Here is a 20,621-nt window from a genome sequence, read left to right as displayed (position 1 = left end):
CTGCCTTACCCCTATCCTCACAGCCCAGTCCTCCAGGCTGCTATCACAGACCGCCACAGACTAGGAGCCTGACAAAGAACAGAGCGTTTTTTTCTCTCTCTCTCTCATAGTTCTGGAAGCTGGAAAGGTCAAGGTCAAAATGCCAGCAAGATACAGTGTCTGATGAGGACTGGGTCATCTTGTTACTGAAGTTGTTAGGGTCAGAGCCTGGACCCTGGCAGCCCTAACAAGCTGGGCTCAGCCATTCACCCTCAATAGACCAATTAAGGAAACAAGGAACAGTGAAGAGCAGAGAAAGGGGATTTATTCAGTGTGACCACACTGGGAGAGGACACAGTGCTCCAGTGACACAATCCCACCCCCACCCCCACCCCCGCAGCCCATCTTGGGGTTCCTGACAGGATATTTGGGTTTAAATAGAAGGCTAGAGGCATGCATAAGTGAAATGGGGGTCCTTCCCATCATTAACCTGCAGTTGTCTCTGCCCCCGTCACTCCTGCCGAGTGGTCTGAAGCGAATGAAATCTCTTTCTGGGGTCCCACCAGGGTCCCACACTTTTCTTCTCCCAGCATGAGAGTCCTGGGAAAGCTCCCATTCCTTGGGGTCTACTGCTTTAATAGCGTGATCACGGAAAAGACCCAAGTGTCTGTTCGGAATATCTTTCTTCCTGCCAGGACAGTCACACTCTGGAGGGGACAAGTGCTGTCTTCACAAAGCAGAGGTGGCCTAAGGTGGAAGGGTCTTTATTTAATTTTTTTATGGAAACAGTTTATTTGAAAAATTGTTTTCATCAGTATATTCTGATCATGCTTTTCCTCTCCCCCAGACTCTTTCCAGACCCTCCCCATGTCCCTACACACCAAACTCCACACTCTTTCTCTTACTTTCCTTAATAAATAAATAGATTGAAAACAATAAGAAACAAGCATACCCACACACAAAAACACAAAAGTAGAAACCAACAAGCAAAAGACCACCAACACCAAAACAAATGACCAAGCAAAGCAATATGACACAAAAAGTCTACAAAAATAGCATTGAGATTGTTTTGTGTTGGCCAGCTACTCCTGGGCATGGGGCCTGCCTGAGGTGTGGTTGATATCCGCAGAGAGATTCCATTGGAGAAAACTAATTTTTCCTTTACCAGTAGGTGTCAATGCAGATAGCTTCTTGGTTAGGAGTGACCTTGTCCACTTTCCCCTCTCAGCACTGGGACCCTGTCCGACTTGAACCCGTGTAGGTCCTGTGCATGCTGCCACAGTCAATGTGAGTTCATATGTGCATTAGTCTTGCTCTGTTTGGAAGACACTGTTGCTTTGGAGTCATCCATCATCTCTGGCTCTTCAAATCTTTCTGCAGCCTCTTCTACATAGATCCCTGAATCCTGATGGGAGAGATTTGATAAAAACATCCCATTTAGGACTATGTGTTCCAATGTCTCTCATTCTGTACATTGTCCAACTGTGGGTCTCTGTGTTCCCATATTCTTAATCTGGCGACAGATAAGTGAGGCACTGATCTATGGGCATGGCATAATGTCATTGGTAGTCATTTTATTGCTATGTTCTTTTAGATTACAGTGGTTTTCAACCATTCTAACGCTGTGGGTCTTTAATACAATTCCTTATGTTATGATAATGCCCCCAATCATAAAATTATTTCCTTGCTACTTCATAACTGTAATTTTGCTACTGTTATGGACCGTAATGTAAATATCTGATATGTGACCCCCCTCAAGGAGGTTGTGACCCACAGGTTGAGAGTTGCTGCTTTAGAACAATAATAGTTGGTTTTCCCCTAGGTCTATGGCCTATCCAGTCTCAGGTTCTTGGCCATAAGAGCAGTATCAGGCATGGGATGCATCTTGTGGAATGGGCTTTAAAACCAATCAGAGAGTGGTTGGTTACTTCCACAACATTTGTACCACTACTGCAAACAGCATCTCTCACAGGCAGGTTTTTGTAGTGGAGCTGATGATTATCTTTCTCCTGTGGCAGCATGTAGAGTACTCTCCAGTATCATGAACACCAGTTAGTAGGGGTAGAGGCTCTAGATAGGCACCAATTCATCTTTTTCTTATTCAATGAGATATGTATTGTCTTCAGAAATAGGGCCTTACTGTCAGTTTGTGGAGCACAACCAACAGCCTTGGTGATAGCCTGAGATATTTGAGGGTTTCCGTGGGGCCCCTTTGGCCAGCAACTCAACAAGATATAACCCATTCCTGGCACTGGGTTTCACTTGGTGGCATAAGACGCCTAGTTGGGGCATTGTCTCCCCCATGATTTGGATATTCCATTTAAATTCCTTTCATATATGTTTATATTTTAAGAAGCTTCTACAGTGGCAGGTTTCCCTACGGCCCCTCAAATGGGCCCATATCTCCTCCCTTACCCCTCTCTTGCATCCCCCTCCCCATTAATCCTCCCACTCCAGTCTCACCCATGTTTCTCCATAACAATGCACCTGTTTCTCCTGGCAGAAGGGTCTTTAATAAGAGCCTTTATATACTGATGAAGGAGCTCTCTCCTGGTCTAATCACTTCTTCAAGGCCTCACTTCTCATCACTCTCACATTCTGACTGAATGTGGAGAGGACACATTCACACCTGCAGGACCGTGTCTGTGCCACCGTAAGTAATTTTTTCATGCATCTGCAGTGAAGCACCAATTCCCCTCAGCTTGTGGTGGGGTTACAATCCTCCAAGTCCATTGTAAGTGAAGACATTGCAAGTTGAAATGTGTTGCTAACCATCACAGCTAAGCCCAGCCTGCCTTAATGTACTCAAAATGCATTAGCCTATAGTTGGGCAAAATCATGTAACACCAACAATAAAGCATTGGGTATAAATAAAGCATGGGTATAACTTGCTGAATACTAAACCAGGAGTCAAAACCAGGGTAGCTTTTCCACATTATCAAGCCAAAAAATTTTTGCATCATACCATCCTATAGATCTGCAGTCACAAGATGTCAGTTGTTTGTCTTTAATAATGCTGAGTCCAAGTTAAGGGGCATTTCTAGCATGTTAAGAGCCAGTCCAGTGTGGGGCGTTTACCCAACCACCCCCACAGTTCCCCAGAGTTTTCTTGAGTGCGAGCAGCAGGAAATATTAGATAGAAGGATTTATTGCAGAGAATATCGCGGAGATGAACAGATAGAAAATAAAGGATAGGCTCGAGAGGGCCTGGAACCTATTCCAACGGGCCCCGACTGTCTCTGCTCCAGGGTTTTTATAGAGACGCCAAGGGGTGGAGCAAAAGACCTCCTCCCCCAGCACAGCCAAGTGCAGACCATCTCAGACACCTGCACTCAGGCCTGTGGTCCTAATCATCCTCTATGCGGACCTGCTGGGTAAAGCCACGAGGAACCCGAGAACGGGCTCCCACAGTCCAGGAAAGTAAAGCTATGTGAAGTTCCTCAAGATGGATATACCAGGCCACATGCTAGATAGATAGGCACACCTTACAAGAAGAGGAACCAAGGCTCCCTGTGATGAGGTCAGAGCACCTATCTGTCAGTGTTTTACCCATAGGAAAATGCAAGTTCTGAATCCTCTCTTCTCTTGCCCTCCTATTCTCTACCCCTCTCTTACAAAATCCTGACTCACGAGGTAGAGCTCTCAGATGTCATTCCATCCACCCACTCCCTTTGGAGGTGGAGGAAGCTGAACACAAGGATGGCGGCACACATGCCAATGTCTTCACAATTATGATGCATTTGGAACCCAAATCCTGATCTCCTTCATCCCGTTAAAAATGCTCACTTCCCGCACATGGCTTCCGTACTCCAGGACCATCAGTGAGGGAAAGGAGTCCTTTCCCCACCAGCCTGGCAGCACCCCAGCCTTACTGCACCTTTCAGCTTGAAAAACTTCCTCCCCAGCATCTTTCTTGGTTCTACTATCCCACTCAAGATGATGCGCTTGTCCACGAGCTCCTTGATCCTCACAATCTCTGGTGGCTGTTAATTAGCCATTGATCTCCTAAAACTCAAGGCATGGGTCCACTTTCACTGTACTCTGGGTGTTCCAAAACACACTAAAAGATGAATCTCCTATCTTATTTCCTCTCTGTGGTGACTGTGAAAGCAGGCTGCCTAGAGCGACCCATTGCTCCCCAATCAAGTAAGGGAAAGAACCAAACAACAGACATTTTCAAATGTATGAGCACTGATTATTTATTACAGGTGAATAGTTTCATGAATTTCTTTAACTGTCCCAAGATCCCTTTCTAGAGAGCAGCAGTTAGCCATCCACATCAGATTCTTTTCCTGCTACAATCCCAAGTCCAAGGTCCTCCCCACTCTCTGGAGATTTTGTCCTATAGAGGACAGGCCAGATGCAGCAATGTCCACTCGAGAGTGAAGAGCAAGACTTTCAAACCACTGGTCAGCAGCACTTCTCTGTTGTGTTTTCCTTTTGGTATTTGTTGAATTAAAAATTAAAAAGTAACAAATTTCCCTATGGGATTCTTGTACGCATGTATCTTGGTTGAGTTTCCCCTTCTGCTCCTCTCGCATCGCTTGCCTCCCCTCCTCTGCTCCACTCTTTTGCCCCCAGTCTTCCCGCTTGCACATTGTTCTGTTGTCTTCCCCAGCCCTCCCTTAAAGCCTCTTTTTTCCAGTCTCACTGGCCCCCTTCCAGTTTCCTAGTCTTTACCCAACTTTCCTCCCACGCACAGTTAATGAAGTAAAATCCTCCTATGAGAGAGAACACACAGAATGTGTCTTTCTCGTCTGGGCACCTCATTTAATATAATGTCTTCCAGTTCTATACATTTTCCTGCACACTTCATAGTTTCATTTTCCTTTACGGCTGAATAAAATTCTGTTGTGTATATGTGCTGCTGCAGCCAGAACGGCTACAATCAAGAAAACAAATGACAAAGGGCATAGGAAAGAGGACTCCTTAGACATTATGACGATGTAAACTGGCACCGCCACTGTGGAAATGAGTGTGGAGGCCCCTCCAGAAAACTAAATATACAGCGACCATATGACCCAGCTATGCTATGCCTGGGCATCTCCGTAAAGAACTTTACAACCTTCTAAAGAGGTCCACATGCATCCACGTTTATCACTGTTCTTTTCACAATAGTAGGAGTCAGCCTAGGTGTCCATCAACAGACGAGTAGCACCTTTTTATAAAAGAAAACTCTGGCTGAGGGATGGACACTCACCAAGTTACACTGGAGTCTCTTTTGCTTGGGGACTCACCAAATAAACCTTTTTCTTTCCCGTCAATAACCATGTCTATCCTGGTACAAACGAGAAAAGCAATTCTAGGACACATTGTACCCAAATGACAGGTGGCCATTAGAGAGAGCCATGCCGTGTGACAATGCTGTTACATATGCAGTCTTTGGAATACTTTTTAATGTTTAAGATAGTTTCTCATCTCTAAAGACACTGTTCTCATTTGAAAAAAAAAACTGGATAGCACTTAGAAAAGCAGTATGGGAAATAAAAATGACACTGAGCATTGACCCCCAGGAAGAATGGGATGGAGGTAAAACACCCTCCTGCTAGTCCATCCACCTCTGGTGATGCTCCCCTGGTTCTGCCTCCTCACAGTAGGCCTGCTGCCAGTCCATGGGAGTCGTTTTGAGATTACATAAGCACCTAAGATGGTGTTTGCCATGTTAAACCCTCGGTGAATTTTTAGTTTAAAATAAATCAAGCAAGATTGAGCTTGTGGGGACACTACCACAGAGAGCATCCTGTGTGCTATTCTCTTCTTCCCCTTTAGTATCTGATTCCTCCAGGGCAGGAATGACATTTTACTAGTCTCTGTGTCTCAGTCACTCGATGCATGGCCACTGTGCCAGTTCCAGCCACCACAGGCTCCTAGGCCCCTGGGTACAGGTCACAAAAATGGCTGCCCTGTCTGAGAGAAATTTATCTTCATCTGTCCCTTCTGCCAGACTCTTTATGCAAGACAGAACTTGTGCATTTGTGAATGGTTTTCCTGATCTTCACTACTACTCTGAGCTAAGGAGAAGCCTTGGTCCACAGCTGGGGGAGCCAAGGGTCAGCAAAGTGATGGCCTTGAGCTCGAATTCTCAAATGCCATCCAATCTACCCCTTCCTTTGGTGGTCAAGGAAGCCGAGTTCCATCTCCAGAACTTTTTTTTTTAATGGAGAATGGTGGCATATACTTGTGTCCCCAGCACTGAGAGGCAGATACAGATCCTTCCTGCTCACTGGCCAGGCAGCTTAACGTACTTGATGAGTTCTAAGCTAATGAGAGACTCTGTCCCAAAAAATAAAAATGAATGGCACCAGAAAAATGACAACTCATGCTGTCCCCTGGCCTCCACATGCACAAGTATGCACATGTATGCATACACACACACACACACACACACACACACACACACACACACACACACACACACAGGAGAAGATAGATACAAACATGTCCTCAATCCCTTCTAAAGATTTTAGCATTCTCTTCTCTAGTCAGTTGCTCATACTCTCTATTGGTGGGTGGCTACCTACAGGGCTTAATTTTTTCCAGCATGTCTTCACTTTTTAAAAAAGCCTCCAAAGATCTTAGGTCTCTGGGAGCTTTGCCAGCAATTCATACCTAGGCCTTTGATTTTTCTCACAAAAACCAAATAAAATCTCTGCCTGACAGAGCTTAAGAACTGGAGCCCTGGTGGGTTGGGGGATGATGGCAGATCTTAGGAAATGTGACATCAACTGGAAAAACTCCGAGAGGAGGTATCACTGTGCCAGGAGCAGAGAGGAAGCAATCACTGGGAGCTGATTCCGCAGGGGAGGCATCTTAAGGAGGTGTTAACACTGCTCCAGACACTCGGGTTTCCAGCCCTCTCCCCCTTAACAGCACCTCAATATGCATCCTGTCCCCCTGAGAAGCCCGTAGGTGCAGCATTGTGTGGCTGCTGCCTCTGCGAAGTGTTTTGGAAGCTTTGTTAGTTCATCTTGGCGTGGAAAATGGAAAATTGGAGCTGTGAAAATACACCACGTGGTCAAGTTTCGTGCCTGGGATGGTATACAAGGAAAAATCTTACAGGGTCAAGATGTGGGTGGCTGTGGGCGCCAGCCAAGTGGAGAGTTCATCAGTCCCCTTGGGGGAAGGAAAGAGGAGATAGGAACAATTAAAGCTTTAGTAGGTTATGGGTTTGGGGAAAAGAAGGTTAAATTACTAAATGTAACTGCCTTGGACTCAAATCATGGCTGCCAGTCAATGGCATAATCACCCTGGTTGTCATTGATTGAACTAGTCATTGAAACGATAGCTCAGTTAGCAAGCTTGCTCCCCAAGACACACATCTCATGTGGGCATGCATGATGGTACACTTCCAGTTGTCCCAACTGTTGGAAGCCTAAGGCAGGAGGATCATGGATTTGAGGTCATCTTGGGGTATATAATGAAACAAAAATACCCAAAATCAAAGACAAAGCATTGTCTTGAGGGAATCCACAATTGGTCTTAATGTCTTCCAGTTTACAGATAACAAACTCTTCTTTATACCCCTGTGGGATTCACCCACCATCCTCAGCTAGTGGTTGCTATCACAAGGCATGCAAATGCAGCTCCCCCTAACTGCTGGCTCCTGCTTTCTTCTGGAAATCAAGCACTGCTCTACCCCCCTACCACCAAGATTTGGTGACTCACTTCTCCAGAGATTTGTCTACCCTTCAGTTCCCACAGCTACACTCCTCTCCATAGGTACCCGGCATCTTCTCTTGGTACCCACCATGTTCCACTAGTCCTTTGAAACTCATTTGGGAATCTGACTCCCCAAACTGAAACATCTGGTGGTCCCAAGGGCAACACATCCACAACCATGAATATGGCTCACTCCTCAACTGGGAAGCATAGATCAAAATGCTACCAGGCCATACAGTTGACAAAGACTATAAAGGAAGCTCTAAGCTGTAGCCAAGGGTCACAGCTCCTCTTTATCCCCCAGCTTGTACTCTCAAAACACAGATGATGCTATTGTCTCCCAGGAGACAGAGAACCAGAGTTCTGGGTCTCAGATCAGCTCCAGCCACCCACTCTGCACAGCACTATACTCACTCTGTAGACATATCCCAAGCCTGCTGTATCTCAGGTTCTGGGGTAAGGCATGGAGATGCAAAGACAGTGTCTACCCTAGGGAACCCCCAAGATAAAAGGGATAACAGATAAATAAATGACTCAGTACACTTAGCCTTTTCACAGGCAGCACACGACCTGGGATTAACAAAGCACTACACAAGATATCCCTTGTGCATCCACACACTATTTCACCCAGAGCCAGAAAGACTTGGGCGGCACATCCCTAAGAAGTCACTAGCAACACCTCTCACGTATCAAATGCATTCCTTGTGGGATGTCTACTAGAGTGGGGTGATAATGTTGCATCATATTGGGCAGTGGGATCTTCCAGGGGTAAACTGGGTCTGGAGATTTAAAGCTGGAGTTCACTGGCCTGGAGATCTTTGAGGAGCAAGGGATGGGCCAAGCGCCTAATGAGTTTGGGAAGAAGAGGAAAAACCCCACATGAAACACAGGAGTGGCTGGGCAATGGGAGACCAGTCTTGAGTGGGTCCCTGAAATGTCATGACAGACAAGGGAGCTACTGCACCAAATGTGGCAGATGAGCCAAGGCCTGTGTGGACTGGGAAGGTGATCCAGTCTAACCACACAGTATCACCGATCCTCTCTGCAAGGTGGTTTGGCCAAAGTGTCTGGAGCTGACCCACTCGGAGCCCTCTCGAGAACGGGAGGAAGGTGGTGGCGCCGCAGACGCGGGCTCCCTTAGAGGATCCTGTTCTGGGTAAAGCAGAAGCAGAATGCTGGGCAGTTGGGAAGTAAGGCACACAGGTGATTGGGCGTGGCTCAGCACAGAGCCTGGGCTGGTGCTCCAGAGGAGCAGATGCTGGAACTCAGGCACAGAAGGGGAGTGTAAGTGACCGGGGTGTAAAAATTCCCTTTAGATTGCTATGAGGAGAAGGTCCATGTATGTGACACTTGACTTGTCTGAGGGACACCCCCATAGCTGGTGACATAGGTGTTATTTCTGTGATCTGTATCTGAGTATGCGTACAAGTGTGCGTACACGTCAGAGTGTGAGTTTAGGTATGTTTGTGTGTCAGTGTGTATAAATGTATGGGAGTGGAGGGCATGTTTGAGTGTGTGAACATATGTAGAGATCTGTGAATGTGCTTAAATGTCTGGATATGGGTGTATTTGAGGGTGTGACTGTGGTAATATGTGTCTATATTTGAGTGAGTGGGTTTGGGGGTGTTTGAATATACAGATGTGTGCTAATGTAGGGATACATCTATGTGTCTGAATGTTTGAGTGTGTTAAATCTGACAGTATTACTGCATTTTGTGTGTGTGTGTGTGTGTGTGTGTGTGTGTGTGTGTGTGTATGTGTGTTTGAGTTTATGTTTGAGGGTGTTTGAGTGTGTAGATTTGTGTCTAAGTGTATGTTTGAGTGTGACTATATGAATATGTGTTTGTGTGTGTAACTGTTAGAGCCGGTGCAGAGGATATTCGGGGTTAGTGGAGTAGAGGGGCTGGGTGTAGAAAGGTGGGAGTGCCCCTCATGGAATTCCACACCTCCCACGCACTGTGCAGGAGGGGCACTTCAAACACAAATATGGGAAAGGCATAAACAGCAGGAAGGGCAGTTGTGCCTGGCACAGGAGTGTCATGCAGGAGTAATGGGGTAATTAAGGAAAAGGAAATGCAAGCTGCATTGTCCAGTAAGCTTCCTGAGAATCTCAGCCCACTGGTGGGCGTCTGCCGTACCCCCATCCCAGGCCAAGTAAAAAGAATGGGGGACCTGGAGGCCACTGCCAGCCCAGCCCCATCCCTAGACCTGACTGGGGAGGAGCAGTGGCCTTCACCTGCGCTATGCTGTGCTGAGGTTCTCCTGGTTGGCCCGGAGAAGCAAGCAACTTCCAGGAGAGTCAAATGGAACCAAGATACCACCATCCGGCCACAACCTGTGCTGGCCAGCAGGGATCTTTCTCTTGAAGGGAAAGACCTGGGCCAGCTCCCAAGAAGGAACCCAGGAATGCAGTGGCCCATGTCTGAACATCTGAGCCTCCCTCCACAGTGGTCTTAAAGCACAATGCTGAACCCATCCCGTCCCATTTGATACATAAAGGACAGTGATATAATGCGGTGAATGGTTAGGCTAGGCTAGTAGGTCTGTGTCCTCATGCTCCCTGCCTCCACCCTGGTCACACCCACCCAAGAGATCTCAGGCTTTAACAGTGGTTAGCATTCCCTTGACTTCTCTTTTTAGCTGCATGAGATAAAATAATTTTTAGGGATGAAGGCATTGCATCTATTTATCTGTGTGTTGTTTATTGGTTTGTTGAGATCAGGCATTTTCAGGGTAGTATGGCTGTCGACAAGGACAGCTATTTATTTGTTTTTCAAGACAGGGTCTCACTATGTAGCCCTGGCTGTCCTGGAACTTGCTTTGTAGACCAGGATGGCCTCAAACTCAAGAGATCCCCCTGCCTCTTCTTCCAGAGTGCTAGAATTAAAGATGTGTGCCACCACACCCAGCTGAAGGCATCACATCTAAACGACAGCTTTAGAATAAGAACTTGCTGCACAGCCAGACAGTGGTGGTACACGTCTTTAATCCCAGCATTCAGGAGGCAGAGGCAGGCAGAGCTCTGTGAGTTCAAGGCCAGCCTGGTCTCCAAAGTGAGTTTCGGAACAGTCAGGGCTGTTACACAGAGAAATCCTGTCTCTAAAATAAAAAAAAAAAGAAAGAAGAAAGAGGAGGAGGAGGAGGAGGAGGAGGAGGAGGAGGAGGAGGAGGAGGAGGAGGAGGAGAAGAAGAAGAAGAAGAAGAAGAAGAAGAAGAAGAAGAAGAAGAAGAAGAAGAAGAAGAAGAAGAAGAAGAAGAAGAAGGAGAGGAACTTACTGCAGAACTGAGAGTGAAATGTCCCAGAGCCCCTTGGAGCTCAGTTAGTCAGGGTTTCAGAAACACACAAGTGCATTTTGTTTTCATGGCAGCTCCTAGGCCTTTGGCTGTGTCAAGGTGAAGCTGAGTATCTCCCTCCAAGCCATTAGCTCTCAGAAACTCATTAAAGTGGGCAATGTCCATAAGCTTCATATTTTCCATGAGAAGTAAATGGCCACAAAAGTAGCTGCTGATACTCTGCATAAAGAATGGAAGGGTTATATGGTTCAATCTGTGGTGGGAATCACAAGGTTTTCACATAAAGCAAGGTGTCTTGACCCTGGCAGAATATATCTGCTGTTCAGTGAGTGAGGGGCATTCTTGCTATAAACCATGGAGAACTGGACAGAGGAAGCGAAGTCTTTTCAAAGATGCATTGTGGATGCCAATCTGAGTGTCCTCAACTTGATTATTGTAGGAAAAGAAAAGAAAAAAGGAGAAAATGATATTCCTGGACTGACAAGTATTAATGTATCTCTTTGGTTGGGGCCCAAAAGAGCTAGCAGAACCTGAAAGCTTTTCAATCTCTCTAAGTAGATGATGTTCACCAGTAAGATTTCAGAAAACCCTTAAAGAAGGTAGGAAGCTCAGAACCAAAGCACTCAAGATTCAGTGTCCTGTTACTCCATGTGTCCTGCAACACAAACATCAACCCATTGCTCTGAGGAAACAATGTACTAAGAAAAATAAAGAGGAGGCTGCAGAATATGCTAAACTTTGGGCCAAGAGAATGAAGGAAGCCAAAGAAAACCACCAGAAACAGACTGCCAAGCAACATAGACTGTCCTCGCTGGGAACTTCAAGTCTGAGTCAGGTCAAAAATAAGCCTTTAAGAGCAACAAATAGCCTGGCGGTGGCAGCGGCATGTGTCTTTAATCCTAGTACTCGGGAGGCAGAGGCAGGCAGATCTCTGTGAATTTGAGGCCAGCCCGGTCTACAAATCAAGTTCCAGGACAACCAGGACTGTTACACAAAGAAACCCTGTCTCAAAAAACAAACAAAAAAGAGTACCAAATAAATAATCAGACCTTGAAAACAAACACTCAACAGGTACTCTGTGTGCAAATGAAGGCCCAACATGGAAGGATGGCTTAAGCTACACACAAGTCTGTCCATACAATGGAGCATCATTGACCTTAACAAGAATAGGGAGGTATAGGCCCGCTATCTCAACACTCACAGCACCAGGAAGGCTGAGGAAGGAGGAGCCCGGAGATGGGGGTGTGTTACAACATGGGTGTGCCTTGGGGAGATTATGATGGTCATAAAGCGACAAAGGCTCTTCCATAGGAAAGTCCATACCTGACCATGAAGTGTTCTGTTCTCTGCCAGTTTGAAGTCCACTAACTGTTCGTGAGGGTCAGTCCTGATGGTCCACTTGATTGGCTTGAGGAACTCCTAAGAGACAATGGGAAAAGCATACCTTTGGGTGTGTGTCTGGAAGAGAGAAGACCCACCCTGAGTGTGGGTGGCACCGACCCATAGGCTGGGGATCCAGACAATGAAACAGGGAAAGGAGGAAAGCCAGCCAACACCATGTACACCAGGTTAGCCTAGAACTCAGAGACCCACCTGCTTCTGCATCCCTAGTGCTGGGATTAAAGGCATCAAAGTCTGGCTCCTCCCAGCCAGCCTTTGGTAGTCTTAATAACTAATATTCCCCATGAGATTGGCACTTAGAAAGACCTTAATCGAGAGACATAGAAAGACATTAGAATTCAAATGTTGACCAGACCTCCCTCTTTTCCTTTTCCTCTAGATGAAGTAAACCGTCAGTAGATGCATTTATATCCGTCCACTATTGTTTGTAATAATCTTAAATCATCAGCCTACTAACTGTTTAAAGGCATCCTGGGTATTTTAAAAGTGAATGGCTCCTATTTACAAACCAAATGGTACCTTCCCAGTCTATCCAGAAAACTGTGTGTGTGTAAAAACTATTACTTTAAAGATTTAGGTCTGCAAGAATAGCTTTCCTGTGTTTATGTTTTTAGAAACTTCATCTGAAAATCCAATCAATGGCATTTGGCAGACAGTGGGTTTCACTTTGGTCCAACAAATTTGTTACAAGTAATAGTTCATTAGACCTAAGAGGATCTTAACTTCACTTAATTTTGTTCTTGAGTTTATCACTTTGCTAAATTAAGAGTTCTTTCCAGAAATCTGTGTTCTTTCCCTAGGACTGCCCAAATGTCATATCACAAACTGCTTCAGACAATGTGTTTAGTGTCTCAGAGTTCTAGAGACTAGAAGTCCCAAGTCAAGGTGCTGGCAGGGCCACACTCTCCTGGAAACACACAGTAGGAGTCTTTCCTTGGTCCCTCTGACCTTCTAAACACTGCCTACAAAGGGTGCCTTGTGGATACCTGGCTCCCAGTCACAGTCCTCATATGGCATTGTGTCCTCTGCCTTTTTCTGATCCTTGTCCCTGATCTATATTTGTTATGTGGATGAACTGCAGCTGAGAGATAGATTTTTTCTATTTAATTTTATTTTATATGTGTGTTACCTGCATGTATGTATTTATACTACTGGAACTAGAGCTATAGACAGTTGTGAGCTGCCCTGTGGGTGCTGGGAATTGAACCTAGATCCTCTGCAGGAACAACACACTCTTAACTGCTGAGCTGTCTCTCCAAGCAGAGGGAGTTGGATTTTTAAAGTATAAAACCTCAGTGCACCAGGGATTGCTCCTCAGCAGCTATCCATGACCCTGTAGGAGCCACTGTTCCAACCAGCCACTCACTCCCCTCCCCAGACACGACTCAGAATCCCTCTCATACTCTCAAAGCTGAGACTTCTCGATGTTGGCCACTTAGAGCCTCTGATGATTAATGTCAACTTGACAGGATCCAGAAGCACCTAGACAATCATCCTCTGGGCATATCTGTGAGGAGCTTCTAAATGAAGTAAAGACTTAGGAAGACCCACCCCAAATGTGGGTGGCCCTCTACCATGAGCTGGGAGCCTTGGTTTACATAGAAAGAATAGTGCAGGCTGAGTATCAACATTCATCCCTCTGTGCTTCCCCACTGCAGATGCGATGGGACCAGCTGCCTCACACTCCCGACGCCGTGACTCCCCTGCCACGATGGACTATCACTCAAATCATGAACCAAAGTAAACCCTTCCTATTACATTGATGTCCTAGTTGAACTGTCAACTTGACACAGTCGGGAGCCATCTGAGAAGAGAGTCTCAGTTGAGGCACTGCCCAGATCCGATGGGCCTTTGGGCATGTCTTAGGGGAGGGGAATTATTTTGTTAATTGATACAGGAGAGCCCAGCCCACTGTGAGCCGTACCACTCCCCGGGCAGGTGATCCTGAGCTGTAGAAAGATGAGCTTGAGGGAGGCAGCAAGCAGTGTTCCACCATGGTTTCTGCCTCAAGTTCCTGCGTGAGTTCCTACCCGGACTTCTCTCAATGACAGGCTATGGCCTGTAAGTGGGAGTAAGCTGCTTCCTCCCCCTGAGTTGCCGCTCGTCAGGGTGTTTTCTCACAGCAACATGATGAAACAAGAACAGTAGCTTTTGTTAAGCATTGCATCACAGCCACGAGACAAGGAACTAAGAGCAATGAGATGTAGTCTCTCTCCAATGACCTCTGACCGTCAGCTGCAGTCACAGTTCTCAGAACCCCAGCCCTGTGGGAGCGTCCGGTGTCTGCAGATGCCTGGAAAGCAGAAGCCAAAGGAATGCCAGCTAGAGACATCAAAGTCAGCCCTGGCCAAAACGCATGGCACTAACTTCCCTGCAGTCTAGCTCCGCTAATTTCAAACCTCTGTTCCCTCCCTAGGCAAGATGATAAACATGATATTTTAAAACTGGTTTCTTCAATACCTCGTACATAGGTGTTCTGGCACAAGACGTATTGATCTGAGTCTTAAAGGGTCTTGTATTAGGGGAGAGGAGGTGGGTCTCACTTTTGAGACCAGAGACTACTGCCAGATGTGTGTGGGATTGGGCCAGATGTTCCACACCACCCAGAACGCAGCCTGCCTGAAGAGCACCTGCCTCTCCAGGGTCAGCTTCCATATTGTACAGTGTGAAAGTCTGATGGTGTGGCTCACTACCATCCATCAATGGAGGCACAAACCACGTAGCCTCATGCATCTGTCTGCTGTGTGTGAATGCCAGGCTTTCATTGGAGGAGTTCTGCTCTCCCCCATATACAGGGCACAGTTCATATCATTCCACCCCACTCTCCCCACCACACCCCATCCCATCCCACCCCAAGTGTGCCTGCTTATCCCATACATACAGTCCATAACATTTAACACAGGGGAAGACTCACAGAGGCCCCTGCCCATGAAAAGGTAACAGACATCAGAAGCTGCAGGGATTTCACTCAAGTTGACTGACTTACTGTGCACACACACACAGTGCTGCCTATCACTGGCCCACTGTTAAGAATACATAGGGAGGGGCTGGAGGGGTGGCTAAGTGGTCTAGAACACCAGCTGCTCTTACAGAGTATCTACCTGGGCTTGTCTCCTAACACCGACGTAGTGGCCCACAACCACCTGTAACTCCAGTTCCAAGGGATATAACACTCTCTTGTGATCTCAGTGGTCACCTGGGACACATGTGCTGCACATACATACATATAGACAAAACACACATACACACACACCAAAATGTAAAATTTTAAAGCAAAAATAATGTGACATATATTCACAAATATTCTAAAAGTCAGTCCTTACAACTTCAGTGTTCTCTTTGTAACCTTGATGTCACCAATATGTCAACCTATGTTCCCTCTCATATACTGAGATTATATATATACTGAGATTATATATATATTCTGAGATTATATATATACTGAGATTTTCCCACCCAACTCTAAGGGTTTTTTTTTTTCAGTCTCATTTTGTACAAGTACACAATGGTTGGAAAAGATCAACTTTCTTGAGGTCACTGCTTTTGTTTTTGCTTGAGTTTTGTTTTGTGTTTTTTGCATAGGTGTTTGATGTTTTTGTATGTGTGTATGAATGTTCAAATGTGTGTAAGGGAGTGAGTGTGTGAGTGTGTGTGTGTGAGTGTGTGTGTGTGTGTGTGTGTGTGTGTGTGTGTGTGTGTGTGTGTGTGTGTGTAGGTGAAGGTTGATCCTGGGCATCTTTATCAATTGCTCTCTACCTTGTAGACTGAGGAAGAATCTTTCACTGAATCCAGAACTCACCATTTCCACACTCTGGCAAGTCTGCTTGCTGTGGGAATTGTCTGTTTCTGCCTCCCATTGCTGGTATTTCAGGCAGGGTACCACACCCTCCCAGATTTCATGTAAGTTCTGGGGGGCTGGATTCTGCCCTTACACTTTCACAACAAGCATGTTACTTCCCAAGTCGTCTCCCCAGACCTCCACTGCTTTTTTAAAGAAAGGATCTTGTACAGCGCAGTCTGGCTTTGGAATTCACCAAGAGTTGTGATTGCAGATATGCACCATGCCTGGCTTAAGATCTCAGTTTGTACACAGTATACAGAACTAGGTGCTTGGACTATGGCACACTGCTTGTGCAAAGGCAAATTTCTGTTGTTCTCTGAACAACAGGACTGAAACCATTAGCAGGTAGGAGCCACATGAACAAGGATTCCAACTCACACTGATGGCCATGACTGGGGAAAATTCTAGTTGTATGATATCGATTTTCATATTTTGAGGATAAACTCCTCAGGGACACAGACTAGGAAAGACATCTGACAGTCATGAGGTGTACAGGGTCCCAGGGTGGGATTCCTCTACTCACTGGGGTTTTTCCATGTGGAAGAAAACTGTCACCTAAACATGGATTTGGGGCTGGTCGGAGGCCAGTGAGAACTGTTCTCACAGCATCGCAGACATCACAGATGGAAAATGTGCCTCAGTCATCCCATCCAGTCCCGGGAAGGGCATTCTCTAACGATTCCACACACAGCCACAGAGTCGGTGCATCCACCCTGTCCCGGGGGAGATCTTGGAGTCAAACAGCTCCCCAAGTTGTAAATTTCCTTTCACTCTTTTCTTGTTACATCTCAAGAGGGTTTTTTTTTTAATGAAAATAAAAAAGAAAGAAACAAGTTAAAAAGAAACAGTTCCTGCTTCTGGCCTTGTTGTAGAGCACTACAGCCATCATCATCGTCATCAGAGCAGATGGGACCACTTGCCAAGAGAACCCCCCGCCCCCCAAGATGGGGCTTGTGGACTGTTGACATTCTATGTATCATAGAAGGAAGGGATGGGGAGCACCCACTCCTCCCACACTCCAGACTATTTGTATGCAGTTCCATCCTAACTGCCTGTAGCCTTTCCATGGCATTAGAGTTAATAAAGTGTAGACGTTCAACGGAAGCCGGTAGAGCCCATCTAGCCAACTATGGGAAGTCCTCAGGCACGCTGGGGCAAGTCTGTCCAGTGCTGGGTGGCTGCTGTCACCCATGCATGCTAGTGACGCCTCCCCCAGCTCTGTAAGTAAGGCCAGTGAACTCATTGGCTCCCCAAGTTGGACTTCGTGAAAACAGCACTTCGGTTTGTCATGGGCACCCTCTAAGGAGGGGCTGCACATTTCTTTATGTCTCCCCAGGGAAAGAGTCCCTGAACTGAGCCTAAAGATAAGTTTCCTATATAGGAAAATGCTCCCAGTTAAGATCAACATCCAGTTCCTGGAACTTCTCTGAATGAGTTACACTGTCCTCAGACACTAATAGCGAGAGTGAACACATTTTCATAGAAATCCCTAGAATCGCACTTTGTTTCGTTGAGGTGATGAATGGGACTTCCCGTTTGCAGGGGACTTTCATCTCCTTCTGGCAACATGCCATAACAGACTTCTTCCCCCAAGGCCTTCTTAAAACCGTGCTTCATGTGATCTTTATCATTCCACGGAGCCAAAAGGATGATCACCAGGGGAATAAATTTCTGGGAGGTGTGTCCTCCATGTCTGTGGCTTCTGTACCTCCACACACCACAGGACTCAATGCTGGGCTCTGCAATGCCCCCTCTATTGCAGTTCTTGGAAACTGTCCACCTAGCTAGTCTCTTATGATTCTTATGATTCTTTTGTCTGGTTCCCAGTCAGATAGCATAGATACCTCTTTTTACACAAAATAAGTGTGTAAAAAAATCCCTCACCATACGTCCTCAGAAGTAGAGTAATCTTGGGTTCTCCAAAAGGTAGCCTTTGTATATGAACTAAAAGAACTAGACTGATGTGTGAGTTTGTGCATATGCATATGATATGGTAGTAGGGCCCTTTCCCATCCCTAGGGGACCTCATCCCCAGGGTCAGCCACCACCTCTGCCCGGAACACTTGAAGAAAAGCAAGGCTATGGCTCTCAGCTGTTGGCTCAGTCTCAGCAGATGGACCGAGGAGACTCAAGGATCAGGTTACCAAGGGCAAGCCCGTTGGCACCATCCCTCCCTAGCTACCAGGGATGTGTGCACTGACCTGGGGAGTTTCTCCTATCAGGAGCAAAGCTCGTGAAAAGTTAAGGACTGGGTGGTGCGTGTGTGCGTGTGTGCGTGCGTGCAGGATGGTCCAAATCCTCCTGAGAAAACAGAGCAAATACTACGCACAGCTTCTTTAAAAGGATGGGCCAAACTTGGTATGGTGTCACATGCCTCCAATCTCAGCACTTCTGAAGCACAGAAACCGGTTTACATAACAAAATCCTAACCAAACAAACAACTAAAAGAGACTAGAAAAGAAAGAACTGACTGGGTAGGAGCAGCAACGCTTTCCCCACAGAGGTGCCTACCAGAGGGGAAGGCTCATTGGTGTGAATATGGTGGCGAGGCTCGCAGGGTCCGCTGTTCTGCTTTGTATTATTTTCATCTTTGTGTTCAAGCTGTTGTTTCGGGACTGGGATCCAGAGCTATTCAAAAACTTAACTGGCGACTTTTCTCCTCCCGGCCACTAGGTGGTGCCAAATCCCCGGTTGGTGTCCCACTTCAACTGGGAAACTAGAAAACAAACGAAGCCCAAATGTAGAACAGGATTACAAAATGAACAGGGTGGAGGAGGCAAACGTCCTGAACCCTAAAGCTGGTCTTGGAGTAGTCCCAGAAAGAATCCCCAGTGGAAGCTCTGGCAGCCAGGGCAGCCCCTCGTTCATGGAGCTGCCTGGTGCTACCCACCACGCTGACCCTTCTCTCCAGCTCCCTTGCTTGCAATCCCCAGCCGATTTGCCTTTCCCTTTCTCTTTGTGCGATTGGCTGCTCTCCCCCCTCAGGAAGTGAGAGCTGTTTACTGCTTCTGCATCCACAAAGAGGTCTTTCCCCAGAGATGGCCAAAAGAGGCTCACTCACCCTGTTTACTAGGGCTGGCTGTAAATCCTTCAGTACCAGCTCGTCCTCTGAGTAGGGGAGTGTCACTTCATTCACCGTCCCTGGGAAACTGACTTTCTGTGCATGTCCCTGCGAATTCTGACTGGGGGCAAAAGTATGGGCAGGAGGGCAGGCCTGGGCTCTGAGGGAATCTGTCACAGAACAGGCTTGTAACTGGTATCATCAGGCTGCCGCCATCCCAGGACAAACAGAAAGCCCAGGCATAAGGGAAAGGAACAGCAAGGCCTGATTCCCTGGGAGCTATTATGGTCTGCTTGTGAGATAGTAAGCACGTGCTTCCCACCTGCCTGGAAGCACGGGGCTGAGAGATCTGACCGGCACCTTGCGGTCCTCTCAGGTGAAAGACTGCACCTACCCAAGCGTAAACAAAGACAGGGGTGGGCAGGTGGGAGCCTCTTCCTCACCCAACACAAAGGGCCTGACCAGCATTCCTACAACAGGCAGATTACAGATTGGCAAGACAAAAGAATAATAAATGTACTTAATGACAGATTTATGGACGCTGGAGCCATAGAGAACGAAGCCCCAAAGACCGTGGGGGAAATCCCCTGGGTTTATGTTACATTTTGATGAGGGATGGACAGCCACATTGGAATGTGACCGAGTCGAGGTCAGATGGAGGGAACTCACAAGACCCACACAACATCCTCTCCTTCCGCACACCTAGGGGATAGGACACTTGCAGGTTCTGGGCTCCTTTGGGAGAAAGGAAAGCTGGTTTCTGGAACTTTGGGGGAGAGTGGCAGGTCAGGCGACAGGAGACATGTCAGAAAGGCCTGACCTCATTGTTTTGAGAGTCTCTCCTGCGTCACCCTGCCCATCCTGCTAACTCAGCTCATGCCCAGGGAAATCCCGCCATGTGGGCTTTCCATCCAGGGAAATCTCACCAGGTGCTGAGTGCAGAGTTGAAAGGCCCCTTCCTCCAGGAGCCCCTTTTGTAAGATGAGTGACATCACCTGCGTTCTAGTCAGCTCAGCTATTGTCACAAAGTGCCAGATGGGCAATTCCACCACAGACAGCTATACCTTACAGCTCTGGAAGCTGGAATCCAGGACCAAGGTGAGGTAACTCCATAGATGCCAGCCTGCAGGGTGCAGAGTTCTGCAGTCCCTTTACTCCTTGTCTTAGTTAACTGATAACTACGGTTTGTGTCAAGCTGGCATAAAATAAGCCAGCACAACTGACCCCTTGACAACTTGACACACAAGCATATCACTGTTAAGTCATAACCTTTCCTTTCTTGTTCATCCCCTTTCTTGTTCATCCTACACATCAATACAAATATCACAATATAAAACATTTAATAAACTTTAGAAGTACCAGTCTTAATTCAAAACCTTTAAAATT

General features: G+C 46.7%; 1 long non-coding RNA gene across 1 annotated transcript; it reads right to left on the bottom strand.

Annotated features, from left to right (window-relative positions):
- Positions 1–865: 865 nt before the first annotated feature.
- On the bottom strand, positions 866–19,217 carry LOC128119360 (uncharacterized). Its single transcript, XR_008221514.1, has 3 exons — positions 18,686–19,217; positions 12,256–12,351; positions 866–1,384 (listed from the first exon to the last, which is right to left on the bottom strand). It is a non-coding gene; the product is annotated as an uncharacterized LOC128119360 (long non-coding RNA).
- Positions 19,218–20,621: the final 1,404 nt, after the last annotated feature.

This window comes from Peromyscus californicus, unplaced genomic scaffold (genome assembly GCF_007827085.1).
Source record: "Peromyscus californicus insignis strain IS unplaced genomic scaffold, ASM782708v3 Scaffold_23__1_contigs__length_62951481, whole genome shotgun sequence".
Lineage (NCBI taxonomy): Eukaryota > Metazoa > Chordata > Mammalia > Rodentia > Cricetidae > Peromyscus > Peromyscus californicus.
The sequence above is the reverse complement of the archived record's forward strand: the minus strand, read 5'-3'. Positions and strand labels throughout refer to the sequence as shown.